A 12,589-nucleotide genomic window follows, 5' to 3' on the forward strand; every position below is an offset into this window, starting at 1 on the left:
CCCTGAGTCAACAGATGGGCACGTTTGCAAGACAACAACCATATGCACGAACAGTTCGACGACGTTTGAAGCAGCATGGACTATCAGCTCGGAGACCATGGCTGCGGTTACCCTTGACGCTGCATCACAGACAGGAGTGCCAGCGATGGTGTACTCAACGACGAACCTGGGTGCACGAATGGCAAAACGTCATTTTTTCGGATCAATCCAGGTTCTGTTTACAGCATCATGATGGTCGCATCCGTGTTTGGCGACACGGCGGTGAACGCACATTGGAAGCATGTATTCGTCATCGCCATACTGGCGTATCACCCGGCGTGATGGTATGGGGTGCCATTGGTTACACGTCTCGGTCACCTCTTGTTCGCACTGACGGCACTTTGAACAGTGGACTTTACATTTCAGATGTGTTACGACCCGTGGCTCTACCCTTCATTCGATCCATGCGAAACCCTACATTTCAGCAGGATAATGCACGACCGCATGTTGCAGGGCCTGTACGGGTCTTTCTGGATACAGAAAAGATTCGACTGCTGCCGTGGCCAGCACATTCTCCAGATCTCTCACCAATTGAAAACGTCTGGTCAATGGTGGCCGAGCAACTGTAATATCACAATACACCAGTCACTACTCTTGATGAACTGTGGTATCGTGTTGAAGCTGTATGGACTGTACCTGTACACGCCATCCAAGCTCTGTTTGACTCAATGCCCAGGCGTATCAAGGCCGTTACTACGGCCAGAGGTGGTTGTTCTGGGTACTGATTTCTCAGGATCTATGCACCCAAATTGCGTGAATGTGTAATCACATGTCAGTTCTAGTATAATATATTTGTCCAATGAATACCCGTTTATCATCTGCATTCCTTCTTGGTGTAGCAAATTTTAATGGCCAGTAGTGTAGTTTATCTCGCTCAAACTCCTTCTGGGTATTGGTATTTCATTTTCCACCAGCAGATGACGTGCGACTTATGTCTAAGGTTACACGCATTGTCCTCAGGCCCCTCTACTTTATTAAATTGCATGGCCTTTTCTTTTTCAAATCAGTCTTTTCTCCATGAGGCACTCACTGATGACTGTCATTATTCTTTTACATATTACACGTCTTTATTCTAAGTGCGCAAATTGTCTTTTGCAATCGGATGCCAGAAGGAAGTTGCTATCAGTCCTAATTACGGAGTCATCAGGAAGTCGTTACGCGGTTTAGCGGAAACAGCCTCGACACTTCTACCCATGTTGGATCTTATGAACTCCGTGGTCAATAGAAAATGAATGAATCTCTGTATGTTTGCTTAATGATATTTCGGTTGTAAACAAATACGTCAAATGTACAGCACATGTGGCATTAAGAATATTATGAAGTGTGCCACAGTCATTTATTTGCAATAATTGTGCTATTTACAACATCGACTTGAAAAACTACATGGACCACAACAAAACAAATCGCCATCTACTGGAACTTATGTAAGTTAATACAACTATTTCACATTTTATCTAACTAAACGCAAGCACTTTAGCATGTTTTTGTTAGCGAAACAACTTGCAACGTGGCATTAAATATTCAGATATTCTTGTCCAGTATAGGTGCAGACGACCTGCTGTTGATCAAAATATTTGTGTAACTGAAAACTTCTTTAAGAGAACCGGACGTGCGGCTGCCACAACCTTGTGAAAAATACTTCTAGAAGTTCGTGTATGCCGCAACTAGCCAGCCGAAAGTAATTTTTAAATGTTTTATTTTAGTGCCATAACTGGGTTCGGGCTACCATGCCCATTTCCAAGACGCTACAGTCGATGGTACCATGTGTTACCAATCGTTGTTTTCCACGACAATGGACTCTGGTGTCCGCCCATGGTATTTCGCGAATCGAGGTACTCACCCATTAATGTCAGTGACACTGCAGCACATGTTGAGTCTGCTCGAGCCGTAAGTTCCCGCGTCCAGTGCATACGTCAAGTAAGAAGTAGATTTTACAGTAACTGATAATTAAAAACAGTTGTGACTGGTAGAAGTTACTGCTAAACGTCCACTTAAAAAAGAATGAAAAATAAGAAAACACACCGTGGACAACAGCCAGTAAAAAGGAAGATTCATTTTAACGTCCCGTGGACATCGAGGTCATTAAAGACGGAGGACAAGCTCGGATCGGCTGATGGATGGGGAGGGAAATAGGACGTGCTCTTTCAAAGGAGCCATCCCGGCATTTGCCTGGAGCGATTTGGGGAAATCACGGAAAACCTGTCAGGATGGCCGGACGGGGGTTTGAACCGTCGTCCTCCCGAATGCGAATTCAGTGTACTGACAACTACGTCACCTCACTCGGTCGAAAACACCCAGCGCGGGTGTAGATGAGCCACATTATTTTTTTTAAACTTTTAACTATTTTTCAGGTTTTTTTTTTTTTGCTGAATTTATATTGGCGAAACCTACAACATGTTCATTTCAAGTTTAATCATGACGGTCGTAAGGAATTCACTGTAGTGAGTTACCGGTGCCTTGTTTCAAAATGGCTCAAATGGCTCTGAGCACTATGGGACTCAACTGCTGAGGTCATAAGTCCCCTAGAACTTAGAACTACTTAAACCTAACCTAACCTAAGGACAACACACACACCCATGCCCGAGGCAGGATTCGAACCTGCGACCGTAGCGGTCGCGCGGTTCCAGACTGTAGCGCCAGAACCGCTCGGCCACCAGCGGCCGGCTGCCTTGTTTCACCCGCAAGGTATTTTACTTATTTGTGGACACACTGAGTGGAATTATTCAGTAGAAGACTAATTTAGTTCTTAATTTGGTTCAAGAATCAACAAAGCATTGTACGATGTGATGAAGAGTTATAGGAGGAAAAACAGCGACTTGTTAAACATCAAAACTCGGAAGACACAAGTACAGATATATGAGAATCCTGCTAACTAAAACACAAGTCATTATTCATATTGACCGAAACAAGAGAGACATAAGCAGGAGACTGCGGCAACGATAAAGGATGGTAGCAAAAATGTCAACATTAACATAAAAATGAGGTAGAGGTTTATGAAACTGTCTCCCAGCACAGTAGGTATGAGTAAAAGATGTGGAGCGTGACGATATTTGCGAAGAAGAAAAAGAAAGGTTCTGATATTTACTGATACTGCGTGACATGCTAAAACTGTGTACTAGACCGCGACTACAACATAGAAATTAGCCTTGTCTTTCCTTGAGTATCTTCGGATGTCGCCACTGGCTGTGCAGTGCCAGCAAACGACAGGTAACTTGGTCCAACTCTCAATACGGCATACAGTTTTAACTAATTAAATATGATCAGCACCGTGCTCAGAAAAGCGGACTACTCTGTAGGTTTCTTATTTTCGTGTATTTGCAATTTTTCATGAGCTCTTAGTTAAAATTAATGATACCAGCTACATCTCTTTGTATTAGACTTGTAACGTGACATCCTGCTCTAGCATTACTTTCCCTCAAAAGTAGTTGTCGATACCAGTATCATTTTTGGAATTTCGGACAGGTCAGTATTATTTCAGTTGCTTTTCTCAAAACTTTTTTATAATTTTGTACACAGTATGTTGTATTTCAAGCTAAAATTTATGAAAAGAAATTACTTTATAAAATTTTTTAGTTTCGATGTTACAATCGGTAAGTACTAGTTCTGAATGTACAGTTAATTTTTTTTAGAAACATTTGAAATTTCGAATTATTCGCACACTTAAAATTTCTATTATTAATTACGCTATCCAGTACTGTTTACTATGTTTATTTCTGGATTCATTTATGAAATAATAATACAAATCAATAATGTAATGAAAACTTGTAGGAATTCATTTGTTAACAAAAATTGTAACCCTTTGGGATATTATTTCCGCAGAGTGTGGGAGTCGTCAGCTTGCCTCTGATGTGACAGGACTTATTATTGTATAATAGGTAATTTCGGCTTTGTTAATGTAAAAAAATCAAAATACTGTATGATATACGAAAATGTGAGAAAATCAGTGGAAAATACATTTACGTAAAAAAAATTCTGCAAGAACAATCTCCCAATTTATTTAGTTCAAACCAACAGTGAGGACCTGATGTTAGATTTTCAGCTTCAAGAATCAGACCCCTAGACAAGAAGAACTGTGGCCATCTCAACATTACAAGGTAAGCAAACTTGAAAGTTTACAATAATCTTCGCCCCCTCTCAAATCTTCATAAAATACTTTGCTTTTTAATTAATTGAAATGATCATTGTCTAATGTAGACAATAGATGGAAGATGGAAGGAGGGGGGAGATTACGCACTCTTTACTCTGAACATTTTATGATCGTAGAGAGTTAATCCAGTTGCAGCATTGTCGTAATGGATGAGTCTTCTATCAACTTTGTGGTATAACGTATGTATCTGTAACCGACCCAGTATTTTGAGAATTACATTTTTTAAACATTTACTGCGCAAAACTGATTGCGGTTAATTGGTCGCTGGCAGAAAGACAGAATTACGGCGCGGTACTTGGTGTTCTCGTTTGCAAGATTGCTTGCCTGTCTGATCGCTCCCCGTGTGGTAACACCAGTTCCGTGACATTATTTGAAATTTGGCAGGCTGCTCTGTAATACTCGTTTTTTTTAAAAAAAGGGATGTCCTCTTTGAGATCCCAGTCTGGACAGCTTGCCTGTTCTTGTAGAACCTGTCAAGTTTTCGGGGCGAGTTTCCAAGGACCATGCAGCACATTCGCCCCCACAGCTTCCTTCAGTCTTTCACTACGTCTGTTAAAAGACAGATGCGCGATGTGGTTGCAGTCAGTGCATCGTCTTCTTTGGTTCACGAAAACAGTCAGTGCCGATTTACAAGGCCGTCATAACTACCTGTTCGGGGATCTGCATACAGAAAGGATACATTCTGCATTATGTTAAAACACGTTTGATCGAAGTGATTCAGTGTAAGGAAGATCTCAGACAATATTACGCAACATGATTTCGATTTCCTGTGTGAGATAAGCGTCATGGTCCCAGCGGTTACGTAAGAAGTACTTGTCTAATATCCGGTGAGTGCTATGCAATCGTCGTTAACTGTTTAATTTTACGGAAACTGCCGACAAATTAAAGCTTAGTGGAACGCCTTCCTGTTGTCTGTCAGTTGAAAAATATATTCTATTTTACAGTTTAAATCTGGAGTGGCTTAAACATGAGCGTCACCACCATATTTCGTCCTTATCTTTTTCCGGTATCTAAACATACACTAATACAACGGAACTTAAAACATGTTCAGCTCCGTTCCTCGTGTCCAATATGACAGTCAACTCGGTTTTTGGAAAAGACAGTTTATTTCGTCATAGTGACCTCGGCTCCTTGAGTCTCCTTACTAGCGAGAAGAACTAATAGATGAAGAGCAATGTATATGATAAACTTCATTCCCTAAAATTTGCTGTGATAATCATTATTACGGTTCATTCTATTCGCTGTTCAATTTTCGAATCATCTCTATTAATGGTTTTGTATCTTCCACTGTGGCTGTGACCTTTTGGTGGATCGCACACGTGCACACATTCAGACTATGCTTCAGGGCAGTCGTTTAAGGCTTCATCATTTAACTTCCTTCATATTATCAGCAGTCTTGAAAATAAAAGAAGAAGCACCTTTTAGAATGCTAGAACCACGCATTGTACACCACTGTTCTGCAGCTATCTTGCGTTAATTCACGTCTTCGTCATCAGGATATGCAGTCGCGACGTTCTGTACTGTGCAGTTCCATATTAGCCAACCCACTTCTCGACTAAGAACCTTTTGGTTGCAACTATAAATGGACATTGTTCTCACTGCCAGTTCTCTTGTGCATATGACGTCTATACTGGTGATTCTTTTTTTATCTCACTGATTAAATACGCTGCAGTTGAGAGGTAGGCCTATGGAGCGCAAGTCGAACCGCATCTCCGTAAATTGTGAGGGCGGGGGGTGGGAAAAAAAGAAACGACGTTTTTCAGTTTACAATGTGGCCACCCCACTACATTTTCACAATGCATACTTAGACGATAGTTTGGTGTGTAACACAAATTTGAAAGGATATCCCACCAATTTCTCCGCTCAGGGACTGGGTGTTGTGTTGTCCTAATCATCACCATTTCATCCCCACCGACGCGCAAGGCACCGAAGTGGCGTCAAATTGAAAGACATGCACCCGGCGAACGGTCTACCCCACGGGAGGCCCTAGCCACACGACATTTTATATCCTCACAGATTCGTACAAGCTGACAAATGAGTGCTTCAACTTCTCAGTTGTGTCGTACTTGTACAATAATCACGTTTTCGCGTTTTGTGAAGAGCACGAGTTTTCATTTCTGATTAATTAAGCCGGCCGGAGTGGCCGAGCGGTTCTAGGCGCTACAGTCTGGATCCGCGCGACCGCTACGGTCGCAGATTCGAATCTTACCTCGGGCAAGGATGTGTGTGATGTCCTTAGGTTAGTTAGGTTTAAGTAGTTGTAAATTCTAGGGGACTGATGACCTCAGAAGTTAAGTCCCATGACGTTCAGAGCCATTTTTTTTGATTAATTAAAGTAAGTTGTCAGTACTTGAATCATAAGGATCTTACCAGCATCTGACTGAATATATACTCCTACGTACCTTTTTCCTGATAAAACTTCATTATAGATAACTTCATCATCTGTAAACAATATCAAAAGTAAGCTTACTTTTGATATTGGTTGCCAGGAGATTAATATCAACATTAATGGCAAGGGTCGCATTACACTTCTCACGAGTACGACTGAAGTAACTTCTAACTTTATGTTGCCTATTTTGTGTAATATTTATTCAATTATTACTTGGTTTTCCACTTAGTTTTTAATATTTTTCTGTAATACCACACGTAAAATGTTTCCGAGTTTTACTGTCTTGTTTCATCAAGATGAACATTCCTCCTTAATATAAATACTCAACAGACATTTGGCCCTTTATCCAACAATTTCTACCTACAGAATTCCTTCGTCGGAGAGGTAATTTTGACATGCTTCAGCCTCTGCTTAGTCTCTTCTTTGCTGAGACTAATATTGCGTAATCTTCCCTTCTAGAAAATAGAATTGTTTCACTTTTTCCATTACACACTTTTTCCAGTTTCTATGTTTTAGCATATCATTTTGTTTCTTCCATTCATCATTTTTGCCTATGCTTTATTTGTCCTAAACTGAATTTCTGTTCCGCAAAGTCCGTACTGTCGGCTATAAGTAAAAGAAGGGAAGTTAGAGTTTAACGTTTCGGTACGTTGCAATTGCTAAAAACAGCGCAAAGGCCGGAAGGAACTTGGCTGTGAGTTGGTTTAAAAAAACCACACTATACTCGCCTGAAGTGATTCAAAATAACCACTGAAAGTTTAAATCTGTAAAGCCTGGTGGGTATCTGATCCCACCCGCACTCCTGCTCACGTCCACTACCCTCCCCCCCCACACCCCCACACTCCCCACCCCCCACCCCCGAATATGCCCGTATTTTGTTAGCCGCTATGCTAATTGCTTGATTTCGACAGACGTCTTCATCCCTTGTACCTTAATTCCAATTCTGTGGTCGTCATTACCTCTTTTCCTTCTTTTGCTAACGATATCTGTCGAAAAAGTTAAGCTCATTGGCACTAACAAAGCAAACCATTATTTTTCGCTTCTTTGTTTTTAGACGATGTATATATTAGAAGTATTTAGATCTCATCCGAACGTTTACGACGCATGAAGATCGTTCTGCGTGCAACAGTTCCCTTAAATTTCGAATCAAATAGATGGACGGTTATGGCTTACAGCCCTATCAAAGACGATAATATAAACTGATTATAAGACAAAGATAGGGTAGAAAACTGACGGTCTCGTCTGCGAATGAATCATCCTGCATTGGCTTTAGTTCACTTAAGGAGACCACACACAACTAAAACTAGATGACAGGACGAGAACCAAATGTGTGACAAGTGTTTCAACTCAAACGATGGTGTCAATAGATAAAATATTGTCCACTTTTCATAAACTGGGCTTTGGCCAAATTCCTTCACCTCATTGTCCATCTAATATAATGATCGCTGTATAATAACATTCACGTTAATGATACGATACATTGAAGTGTTCCCAACTTCTCTTCTGTAAGATTGCTCACCCCTACGTTTAGAAATAACATTCGTAATGTCACTTGTTCGTGAGAATAACAAGCGACTCTCATCTTAGAAATTTATCCACCGATGTGGCTGTTACCTGAATCAAATAAAATGCTGCACCTAATTCCCAGCTAAATATTTTCTTTATTCAACATAATTTCATGTAATACACGCACAGGATACAACTGTATGGCGATCAATCTTCTACTGTGTTCTAAGACTCTATTAGCAGAGTTTCTTTCAGTTCATCAGCACTTCTGTATCTTAAACGTTACGCAAATGTTTAATGTTTATTGCTTTAATAACTCACCTTATGCTGGAAAGAAAAATACTTATTTACAAGAAAGAAATTTCTGTCTTACTGTACCCAAAGTTACTTGTGGTCTTCCGTCCTTATTAGAGCGATAAATGGGCTTAAAAGCAATATTTTAATATAAGCAAAATGACAGCATGACTCACATGCAATTTTTCCATGCGCCAGATCTCATTTAAGTACACTGAGCACCTCTAAAACTATTTTCCTAGTCGGTTTGCCATGATGCTATGCAACGCACATGATAGTTAAACAATGGAAATCAGAAACGAGCTCAGGGATGAAATTAAAACATCATGAAACCAACTAATGTTTTACTCTTTGTGGATAATCTTACTGTCATACAAAAAAGAGATGATGTTCTTCAAAGATCTGTGTATCGACTCTGAACAAACTGTCAAAAAATATAACTCGAAATCTTCGATACCTAAAACTAGAGTAATGGCATTTCGAAGAAAATACCTACTCCGTTCAAAGATAAGTTATCAACAGAAAACTCATAGAATAAATATCGTATTTATGCTATTGGGAACAGTTACAATAAAGATCAAGATATATGTAGAAACTAAAATTCAAAGTTTTTAGGACGCATATAATATTATAAACAGACCGTTGAATAACAAGGCAAAAAGGAGTTAAGAATCAAAATTTATAATGTAGTGGAAACACCAGATTTATTGTGTGAGATTGAGACTTGTGTGTCTCCACAGAAGGTAACGAGACATTTCAGAAAGGTGAAATGACGCTCAAGGTTAGACAGAAAACGAACGAAGACATGAGAACGAAACTTAATGTTTTTAACGTTGGGGAAAGAGTGGGCGATTACAGAAGAAAATGGATAGAATATACCCACATAAAAAAAAGTTTTGCATCACCTCGTTTCCGAGAGTTCCGGAACCTGTACAGAAAATTGGAATAGAGATCAGCATAAACAACCATTTCTGCCCTTTTTATTGCTCATGAAAAGTACACATTGCATGTTGTCCCACCGTACAGCGAGACCTTCAGCGGTGGTGGTCCAGATTGCTGCGACACCGGTATCTCCAATACCCAGTAGCACGTCCTCTTGCACTGATGCATGCCTGTATTCGTCGTGGCATACTATCGACAAATTCATCAAAACAACGGTCATCCCGCTCCTCAGCGGCGATTCGTCGTGGATCCCTCATAGTGGTTGGTGGGTCACGTCGTCCATAAACAGCCCTTTGCAATCTATTCCAGGCATGTTCGATAGGATTCATGTCTGGACAACATGCTGGCCACTCTAGTCGAGCGATGTCGTTATCCTGAAGAAAGTCATTCACAAGATGTTCACGATGGGGGCGTGAATTGTCGTCCATGAAGACGAATGCCTCGCCAATATGCTGCCGATATGGTTGATTGGTCGGAGGATAGCAATCACGTAACGTACAGCCGTTACGGCGCCTGCCATGACCACCAGCGGCGTACGACGGTCCCACATAATGCCACCCCAGAACAGCACGGGACCTCCGCCTTGCTGCAGTCGCTGCACAGTGTGTCCAAGGCGTTCAGCCTGACCGGGATGCCTCCAAATATGTCTACGACGATTGTCTGGTTGAAGGCATATGTGACACTCATCGGTGATGAGAACGTGATACCAATCCTGAGCGGTCCATTTGGCATGTTGTTGGGCCCATCTGTACCGCGCTGCATGGTGTCGTGGTTGCAAAGATGGACGTCGCCATGGACGTCGGGAGTGAAATTGCGCATCATGCAGCCTATTGCGCACAGTTTGAGTCGTAACACGACGTCCTGTGGCTGCAGGAAAAGCATTGTTCAACATGGTGGCGTCAGAGTTCCTCCGATCCATAATCCGTAGGTGGCGGTCATCCACTGCAGTAGTAACTCTTGGGTGGCCTGAGCGAGGCATGTTGTCGACAGTTCCTGTTTCTCTGTATCTCAAAAATGGTTCAAATGGCTCTAAGCACTATGGGACTTAACATCTGAGGTCATCAGTCCCCTAGAACTTAAAACTACTTTAACCTTACTAACCTAAGGACATCACACACATCCATGCCCGAGGCAGGATTCGAACCTGCGACCGTAGCGGTTCCAGACTGAAGCGCCTAGAAACGTTCGGCCACAGCGGCCGGCTCAATCCAATCTCGCCAGTTTCATGAATGATGGTTCACTCCGAGACATCTAGACACTTCCTTTGTAGAGAGCCCTTCCTGACACAAAGTAACAATGCGGACGCTATCGAACCGCGATATTGACGGTCTAGGAATGGTTGAACTACTGACAGCACGAGCCGTGTACCTCCTTCCAGGTGGAATGACTGATCGGCTTTCGGACCCCCTCCGTCTAATAGGCGCTGGTCATGCATGGTTGTTTACATCTTTGGGCGGATTTAGTGACATCTCTGACTCTCCTCAGTCAACGTCTATCTTAAGGAGTTCTGGGAACCAGGTGATGCAAAATTTTTTTTTATGTGTGTGTTAACAGAATGACTGAAGATAGATTGCAAAAACAGATAAGTCTTTGTACGCGAAATGGAAGAAGAGATCCTGGAAGAGTTAGCAAAAGATAGGACCGACTGTGAATGTGACGTGTGAATTGGCGTTTGTTAAGTGTGGAAGAAGAAGAAAAAGAATTTGAAACAGATTTTCATTTGCAGTATGTCCAAGATCAAAAACACGTTGCTAGCCTGAAATTAACTCATGTTTAAATGAAAAAACTTTTTATGCCTAAACAGCAGTTCCTTGTATACAACTACAGCACGATGACTTCTTTCATTTGTTTTTTACAACCGTCTTCAGTTCGTTCAAATCGTAAAGAAAACAGTGAACATGCATCATTAATTAAAGTTATCCTGTGAAATGCATTCGTATTGTCGACAAAAAAGATTATGACAGTGTGTAGGTAAACTCTTCAGCATGATCGCCCAGGTTGTAAACCATAATCTCGCAAGGTGACAGTGATAAGGAAGGAAAACTGTCAGTTGCATGAGGAAAAGTCGTACCACATGCCCGTGATTTTCAATTGTACATCAGGCATTGTGCTGAGAACAGTATAAGCAACATTACAGGAAGTGTCATCTGTTCCATAGCCTGGTTTACTAAAAAGCGATCCATCATAAATTAGTCATCTTTATAAAATGTGCCCAAGTGATGACTAAAAGTAAAATGTCAACAAGTGTAACCTGACTGGCAGGACACTTCAAAAGTAACCGGTATGTGGTGCAAGTTTTGCTAACGAATCTGGCAATTTTCCTTCTTTATTACCGTCATCTTGCGAGATTATGATTTACAGTTTGGCTTGCTCATGACGAAATTTTGAACTACATACTGGCATTGTCTCGTTGGGCACAACACGAATGCATTTTAGTTAATGATAATGTTTTTCAATGCATGTTCGCCATTTTTCTTTTTACTATTTGAGCGATCTGATGATGTTTGTAGTAAACATCCGCAAGTAGTCATCGTGCTTTAATATTTTGTACACTGAGAATTTTGGTCTAGGCATAAAAATTTTTTACTTTAAAATTATATTGAATAAGTCAAATTAGAAAGTATAGTGTACCGCTTTTCGCTGGAATTGTAGGGTGGTTGCTTGGAACAGGACACACGAATTTTTTCCCAACTCTTTGTTGATCCCAGTCTTATTTATTTACAAACTGCCTATTGGCTTCTGTCTCGGGTTCTTCGGCCGACGTTCATCTAATGATTTTTCTGACGTTTCGCCAGCACGAGTGGCTGGCATTGTCAAAGCTTCACCCTCCATTGCCGGTGGTGAACTGGAGGCGAGCTCGCGGTCGCAGACTATATGTACCTGGCGCGCCAACGTCCGAGGGCTTCTCCGCGGTCATTTCCGGTGCGGTTCTCCTCTTGCTACCTGCGACGGTCGTTCGCTGCAGTACGGGAAGCCAGGATCCGTTTACCTTAAGGTTTTCCTCTTTCTTGTTGAAACTGTTCGCGTGTTTTTGGATTTCTACAGCTTCTCTGAACAAGCGCGTGTGATAGTGCTTCTCTACAGCCAGAACTTCCGTGTCGGCGAATTTTATTACGTGGTCGGTCTCATTCAGTGCGTGCTCTGCCACGGCCGATTTCTCCACCTGCCCCAACCTGCAATGTCGCTTATGCTCTTTGATCCTGGTGTTAATGGATCGTCCAGTCATTCCGACATAAACTTTTCCGCATGTGCAAGGTATACGGTATATTCCC

The 12,589-nt window shown here is 41.5% G+C and overlaps 1 protein-coding gene across 9 annotated transcripts in view; it reads left to right on the forward strand.

Annotated features, from left to right (window-relative positions):
- Window positions 1-12,589, forward strand: part of LOC126263179 (uncharacterized) — a 488,493-nt gene that overhangs the window by 361,177 nt on the left and 114,727 nt on the right. For 2 of the 9 annotated variants that reach the window (XR_007546857.1, XR_007546859.1), the window contains exon 1: window positions 4,747-5,013. The exons of the other annotated variants lie outside the window; for them this stretch is intronic. The gene's annotated coding sequence lies outside the window, so the exon portion shown is untranslated. Of the gene's footprint in view, window positions 1-4,746; window positions 5,014-12,589 lie in introns of those variants that run through there. 9 annotated transcript variants of the gene reach the window in all.

The sequence above is a fragment of the Schistocerca nitens genome, chromosome 6 (assembly GCF_023898315.1).
Source record: "Schistocerca nitens isolate TAMUIC-IGC-003100 chromosome 6, iqSchNite1.1, whole genome shotgun sequence".
Lineage (NCBI taxonomy): Eukaryota > Metazoa > Arthropoda > Insecta > Orthoptera > Acrididae > Schistocerca > Schistocerca nitens.